The following is a 22,497-nucleotide window of genomic DNA, read 5'->3' as shown; positions in this document are numbered from 1 at the left end:
TTTGTAAAATGTTGAAGATCCCACATAGTGATAGCTTCACTCTGGACATAACAGGAGATTTTTTAAAAATAGATTTAATTCTGCGTTCCATTTGCCTGATTTGTTAATGTTTTTTGTCAAAACACTCTGACACAACGGCAGGACCATTAATGCCCCCTGATATCAGCAGGGTATAAAGACAAACAGATCAAAGGCAATTGCTGAGAACCATCTTGAGAATGCATCAGTTGAAATGGCTATCATTTTGGGGAAACATGTATCCTTAGTCCACTTACGTGTCACTGGGATGTTAGTTGAAAGTCTTTAACAATGCACATCTTCCCATCGTGTCTTGTGAGGTAAGATGCACCTTGGCAGCTACAGGACAGTCTCCCTTAGTGGCATAGCTCTGGACATCAGCACACGGACAACCAAGCATTCAGGATGACTCCCTTGTTTCAAGGAGTCTGGTTTTCTAAATCAGCTTGTAAAGAAAGCCCCCTCCCAGCAGGCACTGTCACTTCCAAAGAAGAATATGTGCCTGTCAAGCAAAACTACAGAGAGCCATGTACACCCACAAGACCTTCATGTAAAACAGCAAACCTATGGGAGAAGAAATAAAAAGCCATCAGCAATCATTTCCTATGAAATAATGAACTTCTTTATCATCTTATTTTCAAACTGCTACTTTTTCATGGTGTCTGATAATCACAGAGAGCCCTTCTCCTCTCAGGATACACAAACCACAGGATTCTGATGAGTCACACCAAAAGAGCTTTCAAACACACAGAGGACGGAAGGGCATGCTGTTTTTGCACTAAAGCTTCCTGCCAAAGCCCAAAACTAAGCATACATAAATATATTTGGACAAGGCTTTAGCAACAACAAGAAATTCACCTCACTGTAACCCTTCCGGTGAGACAGTCTTGCCCACCTTATGAACTGGCCGATTGCATCCTGTTTGCCATACACTTCCTTTTTGAAAATCACAGCTGAAAGCGAAATACTTGTGAAACTGTTGTTTGCACACAGAGGTACAATATTGACTTTTTGATGCAAGGATGTAATGCCACTTTTGGCTGAGCAGAAAGGATGACTGGGATGAAATTTTGAGTGTTCTTTGAACAGGACCTGATATTTTTTATATCTCTATGTGACCCTTACCACAATAAGCTCCTAATTGGTCAAGCTTGTGGTCTAATATTAAAAATATTTTAAAAAGTAAAGTGAAGTGTTCTCTTTTTGGAACTGTAAAGACAAATCCCACAGCTGTGCAGCATCTCCTCTCCAAAGTAGAAGTACTGAGCTCAGTGCTCTGTACTGTATAGGAATCCTAATGGAGAAACCCTAAAGAAGAAAGGTCTGGTGAGAGCATGCACATCGGTGGAAGTACAGACTGATGCTCTTGCTGGAAGTAAAACCATTTTGCCTTTTCCAAGGTGCTCCTCTGGAGACATGCCATTAGACTCAGCTGATGTTTAAGACCTCCACAGCAGGGGAAATAATCGAGTCTGTCCAGCCACATTTTCTCAAAGCAAAGATCAAATACTCCTGTAGTGTCTTGTTTCACTGAACTCAGGTAATTTCTCTGGTCATGGCTTTGACTTTGATGGAAATGAGTCAGCGAAAGATCAAGCAAAATAAAGCAGATAAGTGTGAATGGTTTCCAAAACAGTAAATTTCACATTCAAACAAACACCAGGGGCCAGCAAAAGACATGCATTCTCAAATTCTTAATCTAGATTTAGAGTATGTCATGCACAAGAGTGAATGCATATCTTGAGAGAAAGGTGTGAATGAAAGTCATGCAAAGCTTGACTGAGCCAATTCTAGAAGAGCAGAGCGAGACACCAGCGGGCTTGTAGAGGCCCTCAAGTTTTTCAACGAGAATGACATTCTCTGCAGCTGCAAGTGCACTGCTTTCATAATATGAAGCATATCCTGCAGTCCCCAAATTCCAGGTGCCCACCCGTTACTAACTGTAGCTCCATTGATGAGGACAGAGGTAGGTGCTATAGAACCCAGATTCTCCCATTCATATAGGCAAGATTTCCTAACAGGGACAGAGCAGTAGGGATCCCAAGCAAGGGGAACTGGTGATTTGTGGGGTAGGATGATACATATTGTTGGGAACCTCTTGGTGGCTGACAGAAAAACTATGAGTAAAGCAAAATTGTTGCCAGGGTACAGTGAGGACAAGAGGCAGGCTGCCTTACACTTTAGGGGGATTATAACCATGTTTTTCCATCCAATTCACAGACCCATTATTATCAGTGTGTGCAAAACAGATGACAGCAATTTATCTTGGGGGTTGAGTACCTCCAGCAGTTTATGCTTTTGTCACTCGCACAAAGGATTGCTGTGCTCATTACCCTCCTTCTATCAGATGTATTTGCAACTGATGGAACTGCAAGTGGGATAGGTTTTTATTATTCTGAGATACCAATGTAAAATTCAGGGAATATAGAAAAATCATACATGAAAGATTTAGTGGGTTTTTCCTGATGCCATTCTTGCCTCAGTTAGATGTGATGGAGAACAAGGACAGAGTTCAGATAATTTTAAAACATTAAAGAAAAGGTCTGGAAACACTGGGTTCAATTTTCAGTAATGACAAATGTGAAATTCTAGACAAATAATGACAAGCAAATGCAATCAAGTGTAGGGTGAGAAATTATAGGAGCATACAGCCCTGCAAGAAGGGCTTCTGGGGGAAGGTGGTTTCTAAATCTAACATGCCCAAGTTTTATATGATGGCAAGTAAGGCAAAGAGCTCACACAGAAACATATGATCAGGTGTCTAACTTGAGAGACCAAGGGAGAAATTGCTTGTGCTCCACTGATATATCTTCAAATTATTTTTGTGCTCAATTTTAGGCATCATCTCTTAAGAAAGGTGAATTATACCTACAATTACATACATCACAACTGGACATCCAGAAGATGATCCTCAAACAAGACCAAAAAAATCAATTAAAGTGAGAAAAGCTTATCTTAATAGAACAAAAGTTAGAACACGTTATTTATTGGGAAAAATAAGCAACTAGGTAAGACAGTCTAGAAACACAAAAGTTTATATGAATTTTTTCCACTGCCCACTGTATCTCTACAAGCAGATCCTCATGTCCGTGGCTGGTTGCAGCCAACTTGCTGACTTTTTGAGTAGCAGTAGATTCTTCACACTACTTTCTAGGAAATTCCATTTTCCAACCCTCTGCCACTTGAACATCTGGTCCCTATGTAGACAACAGCAAGCTACACTCCTTTTCTTTCCACACTGTTGAAGCCATCCTAATGGAATGTAATATATCACTGAAAACACACAAGCAACACAAACACTGCCCTTCACACCTTCATGGTGAAAACCATACCTAATTAAGATAACAGATGACGGGGACCAAGCATTTCTAGCGCATAAAGCCAAAGGGAATCACTCCTGTCATTCGGGCTAACCTCTTAAGTAACATTCTCTTCATTATTTTTTATCTATCTGACACATTTCTTAATGCATTGTTTCAGTGATTACTTAGCCTCACTTCTTAAAATTTGAGTTTAAATTCAAATCTTTATTTGTCTTCAATTCATTCACTGGTTCCTGTGATATTTTCTTCTGTCAGGTTTAAGACGTAGAAGTCAAGGGCTTACTCACTGTGTGAGTGCTGACAGACTGATCAAACTATCTCTTAACTTCCTGTCTGGTAAACCAACTATTTTGAGTCTCCTCATGTGGGGTATATTTTTTCAGGCCATTATTCATGCCTGTGGCTCCTACATGAACCCTCTGCACTTTATCAAGATCTTTAATAGTATTGCAGAAATACGTACATCAGTAGCACACATAGAGAAAGTAAGGAGAAAAAAAAAACAAACACCAAAAAACCCCAAACAAACAAACAAACAAAAGCAAAAGCTTCATTTCCATTTAATACTCCCCAATAGATTTCTTAAGCTATTTTGCCATTGGTGTTACAGGGAACTTGCATACCATCCAAAAATATCTTGTCACTGGTTCCCCTTTAGGCAATGTTACCTACATTTTCACCCTTAGCTAACATATGCTGTTACATATATCTGTATATCTAAATCATATTGCTAAATCCATACTGCAGTTTCTTCACAGATCAGCAGTTCTCTGATACTTGCCTTATGGAAACTCTAAATACTAGCCATTTACTTATTTTTCTTTTGAGTAATCAACAAAATTGTCAAATGTGTTAGGCTTAAGCTTAATGGAATGGAAATGGGAATAGCATTTTAGATTGGATATAAGGAGGAAATTCTTTCCTGTTAGGGTGGTGAGGCACTGGAATGGGCTGTCCAGGGAGGTTGTGAATGTTTCATCCCTGGCAGTGTTCAAGGCCAGGTTGGATGAGGCCTTAGGTAATATGGTTTTGAGTGAGGTGTCCCTGCCCATGGCAGGGGGGTTGGAGCTTGATGATCTTGAGGTCCTTTCCAGCCCTAACTATTCTATGATTCTATGATTCTAATACCTGCTCCAAAATAAGTAAAACTGTGACAATCCTCAGTTTGCATGATCATGTTTCTGAATTTTCATCTTTCGTTTCTGATAAGTTTTTTGTGTTTTCATATCTCTGTGTGTATGCATTTGTATACAGAGAATTAGGCCCAGTTTTTTTTTTAGAATGCATTTTGACAGAAATAATGCTTTCAAAACAGGCCCCATATTGGTAGAACTTTTTAAGTGTTGCATCTTGGTAGTGTCAAAACTTGCTATTGACATCTTAATAAAGGAAACTCTTTTTTCAGCTCAAGCAAGTGTCAGTGTTTATGTAGGAGATGTTAAGAAATCTTTAAACAGCAAAAAATACTGCACCAAGCCAAGCCTTAACATTTGCACCTTAGTCAGTTTTCAAAGTGCTGTGGGTAGCTCACAAGGATAACAAACCCCCAGATACTGCAAAACAGGAAGGAATTGTAAAACGTGGAAGCAAAACAGTGACTCACGCAGATGCCAAGTGCTTGGGATGGTATGATTCACACGCCTTATCATGCCTGCTTGCGGAACACCACCATTTCATGATGACAGACAAACTCAGAAACTCACAGAGAAACTCAGCTGCCTGCTTCCAGTTGCAAAGAGGACATATCTATTGATAGCAATTGCAAATAACAATTACAGAAGAAAAGCACCATTGAACATACCTTGCACAGCCCTGTGTAACCTGCAGGAACCCTCACTCTGCCTGAGTCTCTCTCTGGAGCTTTTCCATCATCTTACAGAGACACCACCCAGCAGAACTGTGCGACTCCCTCAACACCAAGTGCTGCCAGGGCATTGTGAAGACGCCACCAGATCCTCTTCCTTACCTGGGGTCTCCCTGGAGAGTCCATGACTGGCTTGTAGAAACCAAAGCATAACCCTACAGCTACTTTTTTCATCCCCACAGGACCAGCAGCCTTGCCCTAGTCCTTCACATCTGCAGCCAGCATTTTGCATGGGTGAGTGAGAAAGCCAAGGGGCACAGTCTAGATAGTGAAGTCTTAACAGCTCCCAACACTGTACTCTCTGTATAGCCAACAGTGCTTTTTGTTTGTTTTCCACCTTTCTTATTTCAGAGGTCCCTTTTCTACCCCACAGCATACTCAGAGTAACACAGTCATCTTTAAGTCTTCCCATGGATTCCCCCTTCAACGAAAAAGGAAACCTGAGCTCCTTCCTCTTCCTCCTGCTCCTTACACTTGCCTGCTTGTGTCTTTCTGACTGACAGTATCTTGGTCACACCCAGAAAAGACTTTTTTGTCTTTGTAGACTGAGGTCACCTCAGTTTGTGCATGCAAGTCATGCAAAACTTGCAGAGCAGGGGTGTCTTCCTGCCAGAATTTTTCCTGCAGCTTGTGTGTAGCCCTACAGGCAGAAAGTATAGGTGTGATATGCCAGCACGGTGGAGATTTACATGGTCAATATCTCCCAAATGTATAGATAGTGTTGGAGGTAGAGGCTCCTTATATGACCAGTGTGATAGCTCATACCAGCACATGCTCAGCCCACTGTTCCCCCAAGTCTCAGGAGACCCTTTTCCTTTCCCAACACCCCTGACAGCACAAAGAGACATCAGCCACCAGAAGGTTGGAGTATTTTTTTCAACTTCAACTGCTTTTTTAGGTAAGGTTTGTGTCTAGTTTCTGTGTACAGGACAGGCATCAGTTCTCCACAGCAAGAAGAAATCATTGCCAAGGATGGGTAAGGCAGAGGGGTTCTGCCAAGACAACTCCAGGAGCAAAGAACATCTTCATGAGGTTTGCAGAACTCAGTGCTGGGTACGCTGTATGTGCTGTTATCAGCAAGGGTACAGGGAAGACAGTCAGCAGTCTTTTACAGACCATGTTATCAAGTTCAGTGCTGGTGAGGAAGTGTGTGGGTAGTAAGAGAGAGCAAAAGTTCCTCTTTTCACAGTTGGCCAATCCCACCAACCTCATGAAGACAGAACTGTCCCATTAATTTAATACCACAGAAGCCCTACTTGTTCTCACCAGCCCTCAATCACTTCCTCCACCCAAAAATTTTAACCTTAAGCCATTTAAGGGGGATCTTTTTTGTGAATGGCAAAATGTTTTCTGGCATGTTCCACTGTCTGTAGACTGTGCTTCATTCTCCTTCTTTCAAGGTTCCTATATCCACGGACATTTGTGAGAATAAGCCCCATTAGTATTGTCAAGTGCTTAAAGCAATTTCAAAAAATTACACAGTAAGCAGCTCCAAGAGCTATTATGTGAGATACAAGCAACAAGCCTAGAGACCCACTTGACTTTCCCCTGTGTATCACTGCAAATTATTTAGCTTCAGATACATGTTTCTTCAGCTCAAAGGAAGAAGGGATATATTGAAGTACATAAGTAAGGTTCAGTGTCATCAGACCATACATCTCTCTACACATGCAAATAACTGCTAAATACAACTTTTGCTAGCCATAAAAGCACCATCCTTCACATAATTCCCTCTTACAAGCACCTTTTGAAGGTCTTTTTTTCATTTTCATTACGTATTTTTTGCACTCATGCAAATATTTGGATGTTGGCAAAGAATGAAACTCTTCCAGATGTGAAGTTTTCCTCTAGGTAGGTAAGATTATTGTTTCAGATAAATTTTGCAGCAATAGGTTAGCTCAAGCTAACCTGACCTGTCAAGTCAGACAGCACTTGCATGACTGACTTTCCAAATCTACTTCTGGTAGAGCCAGAAAATAATGCAAGAAAGGTGCTAAAATAATATTAACTGAACGTCCATAAAAACATTGAGTTTCAGTCACTTTAAGATTTGGCTGACCATCTAACTCTATGCATATATATGAAGAGCTTCTTAATTAGTAATCGGTGTTTTCAAAATAAATGTTGTCTTGTATCTACGTTTTCCATAAATAGATGAGGCATGGGTGATTTTAAGAGATCCTTTCCAAGTTCTCAGGAAATAGTCCCTGCATTTCAGAAGACAGGTGGTTTCAGAAGCATTACAAATTAATTAGGAGATCTACCCCTTGTCTCCCACAGCAAGGTTCAAAGAATTACCTCAATAAATCAGACAAAAAGGAAACTGAGGACAATGTCAAAAAAGCCCAGTTAATTCACATAGTCCAAACTTAGAGATGGGCCTTGCTTCTTAAGGGCTTTTTTTGATCAGAGCAATAGACCTGGGAATATGTTGGATGTTTTTACAAGTCAGAAAAATATATTTAAAAGCATTATCCTTGAGACTCACAGCAAAAAATCATCTGCCTTTCTTGGCAATTTCTGCTGAGACTTCTTCTCATGGCATAAGTCTATTTTATTGGTAACTGCTGGCAACTACCTTTCACTAATTGCACTGAAGCACTGTGTGCCCTGTAGGAAATGCACATATAAAAAATATCAAGGCTTAGCATTCGCTTAGATTGGCATAAAACCAGTACAACAGCATCAGGGTCTCAGCTGGTCTGTATTAGATCAAATTCCGGACTATGCAATGTTTTACACTGTCTCACTCACTCACGATCAGACAAGGTGAGTGCCTTCAAGGAATGTCATTAAACAAGACCGTGTCTAGGTCAACAGTGTGGCTGGCATGATTAATCTTAAACTGTGCCTTTTCTTTACAAAATCAAGACTTACAGGTTGCTGAGGGTGAATGGAAACACTAGGAAGGGACTTAAGTTTTTATAAAAACAACCATAGTGACACAGAAAAAATTTACACGGTCTGATCCTTGGCTCCCTGTAGCCTGCACCAGGCTTTCCACAACCACTAGCTTTCTGACTAGCCTTGATTTCTCCGTCTTCTCCCTCAATATTTGCACCCTGTAGTAAAAGCTGCCACACCTGCTTCTAACCAAGTGCATCATCAGTGTCCATCACTGATTTGAAACTGGAGTGTCTCCTCCCAGTATGGAGAGGGACGGGAGTTGGGGTGGGAGCTGTTCCTCTGGTTGTAGTTTCCCATGCCCAGGAGTTCCTGTTGCTGGTGTGATGATGGGTGTGCTCCACCTTGCCAAGAGCCACAGACACTCCCTTTCCCTTGGCACACACTTTCTGCAGCACCTGAGCTTTAGTAAAATTAGCTTTGTTGAATTTGCAAGGTTATCATGTCTATTATCAACCCCCAGAAATCAAGCTTCTGTCTAAGAGCCTGGAGTAAATGACAGTCATTGTAAGTATTAACAACAGTAACCACTTCCCCAGCTAACCACACACATGAAAGCTGATTTATCAAATACCTGACCATTTTTAGCTACTAAAATACATGCAATGGTCTTCCTACCACTGTGGGTTCTCAGAAGAGTTGTTCATTGGTACTAGTACACAAAAGGTGTGTCATTTGAACATCTGAATTTGGAGGGAAAAAAGGCATCTACTGATCTGAATTCAGCTGTCTGCTACTAACTTGCTGTCCTTAGGTGAAAGTCAGAATTGAACACCCAAACAAACACAATCAAGAGCAGGTACAGACATGACAGGAATATACAGCATTTCTGTGAATGGCACATTTCTGTGATCAGACAGCAAGTACAGCAGGGAGGAAAGTCAAGGAAATGCTACGTAACTCTCAGGCTGAGTATCTAGCGTAATATGCACTATGCAAATTCAATTCATTCAAACAAATGCCTTGTTACACTCAGTGTATCTCATGGGTCTTGTTTTTACTGCTTTAGGAAACAATATTGTACATGCTTTCTTCCTCTTCCTATGCTTTGGATTTGCAACCTATTCTGGGTTTAAAGAGAGTCATGGGATTTTTCTTCCTGTTACTCCCAATAATTAAATACTGTTTATGTACTTAGAATGGAAAGCTTTCAAAATTTTTTTTTCCTCTTATTATCAGATGTTACCTGCTGGATATTTTAGATTTGGTTTTTGGTTTGGGGTTTTTTTTTAATTTTGGGTTTCATGACTTAGTCCTTTCTTTGTGTACAGCCGGTTGCTCCTTCCTAACTTGCATGGCAAGCTTTCCTTTCACTTCTACAATGATTGGTATTTGCTCTTTAGAACTTGTATTTTCTCCCTGTGTTTCTGCCTTCTCTTTGGGCAATACAATCAGTTCTTTCATCCTGTTGATTCATAAGCACCTCTAACTTGGACTCCGTTCCAGACAGATTGAGGTTTTTTTTCCTTTTTGATCTTGTTACTTACATTTTTCTAAACCACTGTTAGCATCTTTACCCCTTCCCATGCCATAGATCATATCTTTGGCTTATTCTACTCTAATTATAAAAGCCAATGTTTCCTTTCTTCTGTTTTCATGTAATCCATTGCCCTGCATCCTCTCCCTTGTTGAGGCTTTAAGTCTTAATTTGAATACTGAAGTGCCCTTCTGTATGATTTTCCCTGGATTCCCAAGGCCTTTTGAAATGCTAAGTCAAGGTAATATTCCAGGCTTACAATTTTCTGCAAGTCTGTTCTGTTAGTTCTAACCCCACTATAGAATTTTCACAGCTTCCTGTTGTGAGAGTTTTCCCAACACTGCTATTTCTCTTCTTTTCTCTCTTATTCTGACATTTCTCACACAAGGTACCTAGCCTATCTGTGATGCAAAACTGCCTTGCTTATTTATCCACAAATCCTTGCGCAGTTTTGTCCCATGTAGCTTCCTCATTAATCTGAGAAGGTAAAAGCATGACTCATGGACATACCATTACGATCTCATATAATTTTTGGATGAATCTTTTGACTTGATTTTCCATTTGTTCTCTGGCTGTTTGGGCTACGAGGGCTCAGCCCATGGCTTTCGCCAGCCTCCAGGGGTACCACTTGTCCAGAGCCCACAGCAGTGTGAATCACATGTATAGCCACAAGGGGTGGGTAGCATCCATTTGTGCACCAAAATGGTTATGTGCTTGTTGCCACTCAGTTCTGCAGTGCCAGGTGCACAGGTTCCATACCTGTGTGGAGCTATTGTCATCCAGATAATTAAGAATAAACATAAATAATTCAGACGCCTTAACAACTCTCTAACCTGCGCACATTTTGCTTAGCTGTCGTTGTACCCTATCCATTTTGGAAAAAAAATCATGTGATGTAAACTGTAGGCAACTCCAGAACTAGTTTTTATTATGCCATTCAGTCATTTAATGGATTTGTATTATCTTTTTCATTTTCATGTGATACAAGAGCATGTAAGTCTATATAGAGATCACAACCCATTTTTCTCCCTGCTGATGTTAAACAGCCAGCTGGAAAACATTGTTTGTTCACTGGGTACGGGGAAACATTTTTAATTGAACTGCTGAACACAGGTGCTTTGGCTGTTCATGCCAATTTATACAACTCTAAGCCTATTTAAACACGTGGGGAAAGGGTTTTGTTGACCCTGGCATAAAGTCAGGACCCTGGCATAAAGTGTGATTGCTCATAAAATGTCTTAAATACTCTGTCCTTCCTAAAAGATCATGCACCCAGAGGCAGACCCAGGGAAATCCAGACCTGGAAAGACAAAATTTCTGAAGCCAGAAGTAGACAAAACCTCTTTATATATAATAATAATAATTTAAAAATTTATATCCTGAAATAACTACTTTAAAATAAATGTTTTATAAGACAAATCACAGAATACCAGTTGAAATCCCCAAATTATTCTCATTCCTCCATTTATGACCTGTTTGGAGGATCATTTCTTTACAATTTTTGAGGATGTAGCAGATCTTTTAAATACATTAAACTTCCTCTCCCCTCCTGACTGTTTTTTTCCACTGAAGCCTCTGGATATTTCTCTCTCAATAATGATACAAATGGATTCAGCCACCCACAGCCTTGTGGTCAGTACTTCAGAGTCATTCTTGTCTTCTATGAATACCTACATGTTAGGACACCTTTCCTATCCTGTTTCCTAATTAATTGCAATTAGAAAGGCACTGTTAAGATTAGCCGAGAAGAGATTATGAAACACGCAAACAGGAGAAAAACAACAGCTGATGCTAGAAGTCAAAAGTTGCAGTGTTGATAGCTGAAGAATCCATGTTAACAGGGGAAAAAATGTTTTGCCTACAGATTATCTGTATGCAAACATCTATCTTGTTTGGCCTTATATATCTCAGCTTGGCTGTGTGACCTAACAGGAGAAGGCTTCATTAGGTCATCTAGTAGTAATGAATATTGGATTTCTCATTAATGGTGACCAAAAATATGCTCAGTCCCATCAACACACATGGGAGTTGCAAATTCTTAGTGCCTTTGAAAGAAAGGGCCATCCCCTTCAAACTGATGAATCCATAAAGTTTGATAGATGAGCTGAGGCCACTAATTCTGTACTGATTACTTTTATATTCATTTCACTAATTAAACAGCATAAATAGCTAGAAATGACTGGGGAAAATTCACACAGGTTGCATTCCCAGACCACAACTTAGCCAATAGACTTTGGCTAAGATTGGGCAGACTTCAGTAGAACATGCACAAATACCACTGCCAACTCTGGGATGAGATCTCAAACAGCAGAGATGAGTGTTCAGCATGCTGTTTGCTGCTTCACCATCAGCCACCAGTCACTCTTCTCCCCAACATGATCTTGACCTAGATTCATGCCACTTCTGTTCACCTCTGTCTCCCCTTCAGAGGTTTATGCTGAAAATTCCTGAATCTCTACGTAAGAGAGGTCCTGGGTGCAGAGATCCAGGCTGGAAACCTTGTGCTCATAGGCAAAACCAGAACATCAAGTCAGAAAGTTTCTTATTATGCAGTGTACACCTCCAATACGTAAATATACAAGGTTCCCCACTCCTTCTGAACAGACTCCTCCTCAGCCTCTCTACCCTCTGCCGAGTGAAATGCAGCAGAAGCAGGACCTGCTCTCAACTGTCCGGCACATCACAGTTCACTAATGTCTGAACAAACCAGGTGCTTTGTGACACTCGCAGACACTCGCAGCCTTCATGACTGACGGCATGTACAAAGGCAGCTACTGTGGAAATCCCCCTATTCCCTGCCCAGAGGTGTTGTCATGTTCACACCAGAGGCATTGCAAATCTAGAAGATGAAATGGTGCTGAGGTCATTTGGAAAATCCTTACCCTCCTACTCAAAGGCAGGATGATAACTAGCTGGCAGAGGGAAGGCCAGGGGTGGGCATGGGGGCATCTTCTGCAGAAGTAGCAGCATGCCAGAAAGACTATCTGTTCTAGAGCAACAGACATGATTAGAGTGAGAATGGTGAGTTCAGTGTTGAGAAGAGCTGAGGAACAGCTTATGTCTGGTTCGTAGAGGGCCTTAAAAGCTTGCAGAAGAGGATTTGTAGAGGCACTTGTTTTATAAAGGTACAGATAAAACAAAGCTGGAAAGAATTCAGATTGTGCATGGCTAGAGGCATAATTACTTGTCTGCATGGTAATCTTATTATTTGTGTTATAAAACCATACAGCAGTTCTGGTTAGCTTTAATTTACCTTTGCTCTGGGTGTTATTACATATTCTCTGGGTACTATTACATATTCTTGTTAGAAGCAGTCCCTTCCCTGAAGAGATGATAGTACTGTTAATATAGCTTTACTGGGTGGGAGGCAATCCTCCAAAAGCATGTCAACAACAAAATGAACACAACAAGCATTTATTCAAATAAAACTGTATAGTTTCACTCTTGAGGTATTCCTAACATCTTTAAGATGCTATTGAAAAATGCTCACAGCAAGAGACTCCTTTTTCTGTGTGAGAACACACAGTCAAAGGGCAGGACTGTGGATGCAGTATAAATTCAGATTTAGACGTCTTGCAATCTACGTTTTAAGTGTCATTTATTCCACTACAATGCATTTAGGTGCCTAGGACACTTCAAAGTATTGTAAATAGTGTAGTTGCTAGCTATTTTTTGCATGTAAATGATTACTAAAATTTTAATTTTACACCAATTTTGACACAGTTTTTTGTATATTTTATGACATGATTAACTGCTGCTATATAGTATACCAGCACTGAAATCAGAGAAGGCAGCAGAAATTAAATAGATGCATAGTGTTCTATTTATACATTTTTCCCACATGCCAAGTGGCAAGATTAATGTCATGCTTCGGTTGTTTTCTGAAGTTTCTGAATTTCTTCTGAATTTCTTCGGTTCCTTTCTCAGCTTTGACCTGCCAGTAGAATTCTGTGTGAATGGCTGTGTCCTTAACTTCCATTATTTTGCTTTGGGGTTTTTTATACAATGAAATGGAATAGCCAATTGCTAGACTGTGGTTGTACAACCCCGCAAAACATCAATGCTTAAATGTCATTAGTTTTGTACCATTTCTCGGACCTGAAACACCTGAGGTGATAAAGGGTCAGCAAAAAGCAAAGAGGGGGTGTTTTGCCATACAAGAATCAGTATTACTTTTAATTTGTACCTTTATGATTTGTTATTCGTACTTTTGCTTTGGCACTCTGAAATTCAGTGAGTCTTTTTCTAGTCAGACAACTTCAAATCCCAGGTTATTTCTACATGTTACATGTTCACATTGTTTGAACAATTTGTTTCTCTGACTACTCCAGGTGGACTCTAACCTTCTGAAAAACAGCTCTTTGGTTTACTTCTGAAAGGCTTTTCTGGTTTCTTTCTTTAACGTTAAAAGATACATCTACAGAGAAATGACACTCCATTTGCAAACTTCTCCTTCCCCCCTGGCACATGTGGGCTTAACCACAGTTACTCATCCTGTTACCTCCTGTGACTTTCCCCACCTTGGCTTGGAAGCAGCTGCTGCAAACATGCTCCAACACTGCATTTCAACAGACCAAGCCAGCAACCTGGGCTGGTGTGGGAATATCACACCTCTTCCAGGAGCAACCTCCCCTTCCCAGGCACTCTGCGCACAACTCAAGTCCTACCTTTGCTCAACAAAGGTCTCAGCTTTTGTGAGACCCCCTGCACTCTACAATCGCACTGTGATCCACAAGGTGACAGCTGGGATTTCTGCCCATTAAAGGCTGCTGCCACTACTCTTGGGGAAGCCAGAATGAGACCAAATGTGCAGCTTACATCAACAGGCAGTGACAGCTTTAAATGCCCTGCACATTTAAGAAGAGTCAGTCATCATAAGAATTAATTAGCTTGGTTCTGCTGGCCAGCTATTGATTTATGTAACAAAAGGAAACTCTCCAGAATAAAAGGATTGAGACATCGGAAGAAACTCGGTATCTGCGCTCTTCCGTTTGCTTACTTCTGCTGTTTGTGTGTGTCTTTTCTTCTTTTTAAACCTAAAATCTCAAGTCCAAATAAGCTTTCAACATAGAATACAAAGTCCCAAACCTAGTCAGGACAAAAGGTCAAAAATTAAGAAAAAAATCAAAAGTGAAACTTCGGAAATTCCAATGTCGTGATGAGTTTTGGCTTGATTTTGACCATAGACCTACTCTCAATAATATTTAACATCTAAATGATCAACCATAGACTTAATTCTCAATGATCTTTAAATGAAAATTCCTTCTTGAACTAAGCTTAGATTTGTTATTTTTTTTTAAACTGTCAACTAAAAGGAAAACTGAATTGTTTTGACTTGAAAAATTTTCTTATAAGTAACTTTTCCTTTATGAAAAGCTTTGGTTAGAATGTATGGTATCTTTTTGATGGAAGAGCAAAAACCATCAATCAGATTGCTTTACTGAAAATAGACACAGTGTAAACTTTCATGCTCCCTAAGTAGTTTGAGACACCTTCTGACAGAAGTCTTTACTCCTGATGAATAAGTGGGGCTTTTACTCTGTCAAAGTGACTCAGAGTAACATTCCTGCCATGGTCATACAGAAAGCATGGTATGAACCATTTTGTTCTCAATATTGGTGTCACTTACTCAGAAGTATTACAGAAAATCCTTACCAAGACAGCAGGAGGAAACAGAGATTAAAATGTTAACTTTGAAAGCTCTCAGGATGTCAGTCTGAAGAATTCCCGTGGGGTTTAGTTTTTGTATAAAACTTCATGTAAGCAACAGTCAGTGGAATATACATATAGAACTGCATCCTAGGACATGTTTATCTTTTTATGTGCTCTTTTATGAAAAACCAGAGATATACACTGTAAAGCTCTTATCTGCTTGTTTCTCAGTTATAGTTATACAGCCCTGTGTCACTGAGGACATGTCACACAATTCATGATGAATGAGATGGAGAAAGGTTAGGTAAACATTTCTATTTATTACAATAACCTTGAATTGCATTGAACTGACTGACAGATTAAATAATAAAATGTACTCACCTTTGTCCTCTATCGCATCAAATTACAGACTACAGACTACTTTTAAACCTCCAGCCAATATTTCCTGGAGAAATTTCTTTCACACATCTGCACATGAGCATGGCCACAAAGCAATGGTTAGCAGAGCTCTTTGCTGTGCTGCCAGCAGCACCAGTGCCTTGCACAGATACAGGCTCTGGAATGGAAGTGGGGCAATATCTGTGGCTGACTTTCTCCATCCTGCTGCTGAGGGAAAGCCAGATCGCTTGGGGATAAGATTGCTGAAGCAGGATGCACAACAGAGTCTCAGTGAGACAAGGGGAATTCCCTGCACAAGGCCACCTCGCTCTTTGTGCCAATTACCCATCACAGGCCTACCCTCAAGGCACTGCTGCCCCTCTTAGTCCATTTGCTCACACCAAAAGCAGGGGAGCAAGGTGCTCGCAGTAGGCATGCTGTGTGGGCAGAGGACTGCTGCTAAACACCATACAGGGGCTTGGGGATTACAGGATCAGGTGGCTACTTGAGTATGCTGATAGTATGCTGATGTTTATTTCTTTTTCTCAGAAGCTGGAGCTTCTTTCCTTTTGTCGTGTGCTATGGAGTAGAAGAGGGGAAGGACGTTGGAGAACTTGCTGTTTAATCTGAAGGTGTTTATTGGGTTTCCTGCAGTGAAGGGACATGCAGTTTATCTTCTGTTGTAGCTTCTCTCTGTTCTCTGGCCTTCATGCTGTGTACGTGGGAGAGGACAGAGGGAGATAGAAATAATTCTCTCTTCAGCTATTTATCTATAAAATCTCATCTGCTCTTCAGAAGAGGTAATTGGTCCGGTCAAGCAGAGGCACACTACCATCCGTATACACAGACTTCTCTTGCCTTCTTTCTTTTGCATCTGTAGCATTAACTTCTAGCTACAGGAGAGAAAATAGAAAAGCAAACAGGCTGAGTAAAAGTCTATGAGAAAGTGCAAAAGCCTTTTAAAAAATTGAATTAAAAATTCCACTCCCTTCTCTTTTAGATGAAACAATTCAGAAGGGTTACTCTAGCTCTTCTTTTACCATTAAAATTAAATAATATAAGCAATCCCCCATAAAATAGGTTGAGAGTCCTTTGCCTGATATCAGGAGAACCACTGAAACTCCTGATAAACAAGTATCTGTTTTCACTGAGTCTCTTGTTCAGGCTCACTAGGAAGTAAAATTTCCCCTTACACAGGATGAAATAAGGAAATCATCAGTTACCTTAGCAACCCTTAAAAAAACAACCATGTGCACCTATCCAAAGGGCAACTAATTTAATTATAAATTATTGTAAAGGTTATGTGAACGACAGTAGCAAGGGGAAGCTATGATTCATTATTTTAGTCTATGGGAAACAGTACTGCCATTGTGTTCCTGCATGGGCTATTCTGCTGCCTTCTGTGAACTATCTGCCAAGGGCTCCTATTTATCCCCCAGGACTGACCAAAACGCATGCACCCAAAAACCTGGCCAAGGCTGCTGGGAGTCCAATGCTTTACCTCTGCTGGCTTGCAAGTTTCTCACAGTGTAGCAGCTGGAGCCCAAAGCAAGAATTTGCTTATTCAGTTCTGTATGTTGCTCCTGGCATAAAACCTTTAAAAAATGTTTAAAATCCCTCCACTGAAGCACTGCTTAGGGCTGCCTCCCCTTGAAATCACTGTTTGAATTTGAATAGCTGCAGAGGTGAAGGGCAGCAATGTATATTTATACCACAGCTACCATTTGATACCACTTAATTTACAGTGTGGTTTCACCTAGCATTTCATTACATGTTGGACATGCGGAACCAAAGAAGGAGTCCTGTACCCCAGCACTATTCTGAAAACACCATATACTGTTTATGGGCAGTTTTACCCTCTATTTACCCCACAGTCAGTGTGAGCACTTTGGAGGCTGTCTCCTGGAGCAGAAGAGGTCTCACCAAAGACTGCAGCTTTCAGCTTTGTTACATGTTTTACCAGCAAGATATAGGCTTCACATGTGCCTCTGGCTAAGCTGTGGAGAGCAGACATGGTGAAGTATTGGGATGGGTGGCACAGGGAAGGATGCCAGGTTTCACATATGAGCCCTCTGTCAGGAGAAGCAATCTGTTCCCTTCGGCAGGAACACGGTTTAAAATAGGTGAAGCAGAAGTTTAGCTTCATTGTTTCCTAAACATGATCCTTACTTAACAGGAAGAAACACATAAACTTACAGGTTGCATCTTCCTTAATCTGTTTCCTGTACTCCTGAATTAATGCAGAAAGTCCTTTCCTTGCCAGGTTGATTTAAACAACTAAGAGTCGCTGTGGAGGAGCTGGACATCTTCACCTAGTTTTTCTGCCTGCCCTTCCTGAAGTCATGAATGCGAACTGTAATACTAGTAGAGGGGTGGTGGGCATGCATAATGACTTTTATTCTCCTGGAACACCACAGGTTGTGCAAACCACCCCCGGTTTCCAAGGTGCCTGCCATTCCCTAAATCAGGCAGCTGCTGTGCCCACCACTTAGCCTCGGGACCTCCCCAGAGTGCCCCATGCTGTTGAGCATGGGAAGGACCCCAGCCAGGTCCCAGTGGGATGCTGGGTGTACTCTCCAACCTCCACTCAACCTGCTTTAGGAGAAAATCCCAGAGGGTCTAAGAGACCCTTACTTTCCTATGTCTAGATGCCTCCAGCTGTGTGCCAGCTGTGTGTTTTCTCTGTTGAGTGTCACTTGGAGTCTGCCACCCTATTGTCCTTGGCATGTATGTCACCGAATGCCAAACTTGCTGCAGGAGACACTTTCTGAGCTCTTTCCTGTTCTGTGAAATCCATGGCATCCCACCAGGTTTGAGGCATTGCACCAGTACAGCCAGGCACACACCCTGGTTAGAAGCCAGGAGAACATCTGTTGAGATAGAGAAGTTGAAAGGGTATCATTCCCTTGCCTTCATATAGGAGTGAGCTGATTTTGCCTGAGCAAAATGAAGGCAAAAAGCATGTTGCACTGATGGAGTAGGATTTTGCATTGATTTTCACAAGCCTGTTATGAACATCAAGGTGTCATCCCTGAAAATGCAGTTCAGAGGAAGCAAAATAAACAAGACATAAAGGCAGTATGCTTGTTTCTAGGGAAAGGCAAAAGAGTCTTAGTAAGAGCCTAAAAAGGGAACCTGAGATGGGAAAGATGCAGTAATTTTCTGCATTTTCCACGATTTTTTGCATTTAGCAAGTAATTTTTTGCATTTCCGCAAAACTGAAAGTTTCAGGGGCTTGGGGACTGCTTCATTCTGTCATCTCCCACTCGTTGAAACCTATCTGTGACACCTTCTCCCTCCTCTGGGTTTCCTTAGATCCCCCCGCGAGAGACAAAAAGAACACACTCCTCCTAAAGCAGCCTCCCAAATTCAGTGTAAAAGAAAGTGGCATACTCCTCTTCTAGCAGCACAAGTGAGGATCAAAGGATCCCATTGCGAACACTGCATGTCTAGTTTCTGCAAGCAGAGGATCAGCCTTGCTAAACCAAGATATCTATTATCCAACATTACAGACGGAAAGCGGAGGTATGGGGGAGTTGCAAGGTCACACAGGAAATGTGCAGCTCAGCTGGAAATAAAAGCATGGGTCTCCTGACTACTGTGACCAGCAAGCTCTTTCCTTTTTGCTATAACAAAGGCTACCCTGCAAAATCTTTCATTTCTCTGACAGGAGTGTTTTGCTTTCAGAAATCTAAATTACATTATTTTTATTGTTGTTGTTATCATCCTTACCATTATTATTACTGTAATTATTATGCCTTTTTACAAGAGCTGTTCAGTAAGTGTTCAAAAAGAAAAATCTCAGCTGTATCATTTTGTCTTTGCCTTAATATTCTCTGCAAAGAAAAAGTTGTCAAATATTCACTGGAGGTATATTTCAGTATTTCTCAGTTATACTTCAGACAACTAGATCTCTAATTTTTTCAAACTGTTTTAACTGTGCTGTGATGTCTCAGTATTAGCAGTAATTTAGCTGGTAGCCAGCAGGAGGAGAAACAGACCAATGTGTGATCTTCCACTTGCAAAATATAGCTAAAACCTTTTTTTATGGAAAGATGAAATTAATGGGAGCTTGAGTTGGGAAGGGGACATGGAATTGCCCTCTCCAGCAGTTTTTAAGTGGAATGCTGCTTGAACTTCAAGGCTCTGCTTTTATCTCCACCGCTCTTCTAAAGTGCAACATGACCTGGCCTGCCTTTAGATTTGTTAGGGTGCACACACATCCTCCACTCCAGATTTGCAAAGTGCATGTTAAGGAGCAAATACATGCAAGTACTGTTACAGCTGTCCACGCAAGGTTTACTCTTGCTCTTGGACCCACTTGGCTGCTCTGCAGTGCTGCAATGCTTCTGATGGTATGCCCTAATTCCCGGTCTCTCTCAGCCCAAGTGGCATCAGACAAAAGGCCCTGCAAGGAGGAAAGCTGCAGGAAACCACATGCGTTTTCAAATGGTTAGAAGTCGCTCAGGAGCTGGAAGACGGGAGTTTCACTGAGATTGCCACCCTTGTTTTTTGCGTAGGCCGCTGTGATTCAACCATCAAAGCCAGTGGTTGTACAATCTGCGGCTATATAGGAGCATGCAGCAAATTCCTTTAAAAGGGTGCGGCCAGGCAACAGGGATGGAGTTTGCTTTCTTGTCATGTCAGGACTGCATCAGCCAGGGTCAGGTGAAAATCCTGCAGAGGCACAAAAAGCCCTTGCCTTTCCTGGCATCTCACTGTGGGGATGGGGAATCCAGCCAGCCAGTGAGGCGGGGGAGAGAGGCCGCATCCGGAGGGAACCAGCAGTGAGTCAACAGCACCACTCACTTCCATCCAAAGTCCTTCCGAAACCTCAAATCAGCTGTGCATAAAGTACATCCCTTTGCAGAAATGGGATAGATAGACATCCATCTCCCCTTGGCATAGCTTGGTCTTAAAGAAAGGTGTTTCACTTAGGGTTACCAGTTTCCTTCAATGCAGGGTTGTGTTTTGGGGTGGGTTTTCTTTTCAGTTGCTTCACATTAGGATAGCTTTCTGTGGCAAGATAAAAGAATTAAATAGGACAAGGAGATGTTGTATTGTTGTGAAATCTGTCTGGAGAGCTCAGCAAAGGCCATGAAAGCACATCTTGAAACTGCTGCGTAAGATCAAGGTGAGAACAGGCACTAAGCTGAAAAAGCAGATCTTCACTTGTAAATCTAACAATGAAACCTCTCTTCCAAATTGTAATAAAGATGGGTTGCTAGGATGTGGCAGGAAATATATACTTGTTCTCCCACTGCCTTGTCTGAACCACTGACATGCACTTCAAACAAGAGTATTTGCTGCTGAAGAGTATTTATACTAAAATAATTTTGAGACTGATGTGCTTTTATCACTATACTGTAATATGCAGCACTACACTGATATATGACTTTTAAAGACAAGAATAATGGAGTAATGTCATGTGAAAGGAAATGAGAAAAAGCATACACCCTGATCCACATCTAAAGGCTTTGCTGCAAGAAAGACTTGGACTTGCATGTTTACCAGCATTCTTTTCATGTCTGGTTCTGTGCACAGCAATGCCACTGAGCCAGTGCTGAGTACCTCAGTGACCATCGCACAGCACCAGTCCTTAAACTACAGACCCTTTGATACAAGCATGCTGAGAGGCTCAACACGTATCCACAGGGCACAGATACAGCAGGAAAGACGGCATGAGTCATTAATCGCTTAAAAACAAGGAAGAAAGAATACACTCACTAGTATAAATTTTAATATACAGCAGTGGTCACGGCCATCACACAGGAAGACCAAGTTCCAGGTTTGTCTCCAGGAGAGCTTCTGTCCCAGTGCCATTGAAAGGCTGGGGAAGGGGCAAACCCAACTGATCCCTGCTTCATTTCCAGTGAAACCTTGCTTGACGGAGCCACAGAAGAGATCTCTGTATGGGCTGTTGCAATGGCAACTTTTCACTTACTTTGCCTCCAGGCTATTCTCTTCATCATAACCACTTGAGAATCCTTCCTTTCTCTTACAAAGAAAGAGAGATAGTGCCAACCTTACCTAGCTGTAGGCATTTTCCCAAAGCCTCTTCTCTTAGCCAGCCCTTCCCATTCAATCTAAGCAAAGCAGAGTGAAGCTTCATGAAGCTGTTCTATCGTCCTCAGTTATATTACTTTGCTACTCTGGAGACCTCACTTCAGGTTGCTAAAAGGGAGTGGTACGTTCCTCTCGTACAGATGAATTTCAGACAATCTCTAAACATTGATAAGGAAATTATTAATTGTTCCTTCTTACGTAGCTAGTGTATATTCATGGCTTGAAATAGTTATGAGAGACGCGGGTGGAATTCTGAAGTTTGGGATTTTCTGTTCAGCTGGGCAGGTGAACCTGCTTTTCTTAGTAGGCATAATTTATATTAAAAGCAAAAATCCAGCATCACCTTCTGCCCACCTGGCTTCATTCTCAAAAGGTGCTTGATTCTCTAGTCATCTTCATGCAGCACAGATCCTGGTGTCTTCCTACAGGGCAGCACTGCTGTTAGCTGAAGGGAAAACTACTGTTCTAGCAAAAAACATTATCCCAACTGCAGAGCAAGCTTCTGTACCTAAAAGTGTCATTACCTTTATTTGGTCTGATGTATTTAAAGGAGTTCTCATAAAACATTTGTCAAATTTATTGTTACTGGTTGAAACTTACATCAAAGAGTTAATATTTCTCTGAATTTATTCTCCAAAGAAGTTGAGCTTTAGCTGAAGCAATTCACCATTAAAATGGAGTTACAGGATAATTTAGGTTGTCTGCTCCAACTCCCTGCTTGAAAAAGGTCCAGTTAGATCAGGTTGCTCCAGGACTTTGGCCGTTTGAGGTTTGAATATCTCCAACCACTACCCTGGGCTTTGTTTCAATATTGT

At 41.2% G+C, this 22,497-nt stretch overlaps 1 long non-coding RNA gene across 1 annotated transcript; it reads right to left on the bottom strand.

Annotated features, from left to right (window-relative positions):
* Window positions 1–520: 520 nt before the first annotated feature.
* Window positions 521–21,761, bottom strand: LOC133206606 (uncharacterized). Its single transcript, XR_009723818.1, has 4 exons — window positions 21,647–21,761; window positions 13,868–14,003; window positions 877–971; window positions 521–582 (listed from the first exon to the last, which is right to left on the bottom strand). It is a non-coding gene; the product is annotated as an uncharacterized LOC133206606 (long non-coding RNA).
* Between the last annotated feature and the right edge of the window lie 736 nt (window positions 21,762–22,497).

Source organism: Neopsephotus bourkii, unplaced genomic scaffold, assembly GCF_033783945.1.
Source record: "Neopsephotus bourkii isolate Nb327-2 ecotype Australia unplaced genomic scaffold, CSIRO-AGI_Nbou_v1 NB_1814, whole genome shotgun sequence".
In the NCBI taxonomy this organism is placed as follows: Eukaryota; Metazoa; Chordata; class Aves; order Psittaciformes; family Psittacidae; genus Neopsephotus; species Neopsephotus bourkii.
This window is presented reverse-complemented; position numbering and strand designations above follow the sequence as displayed.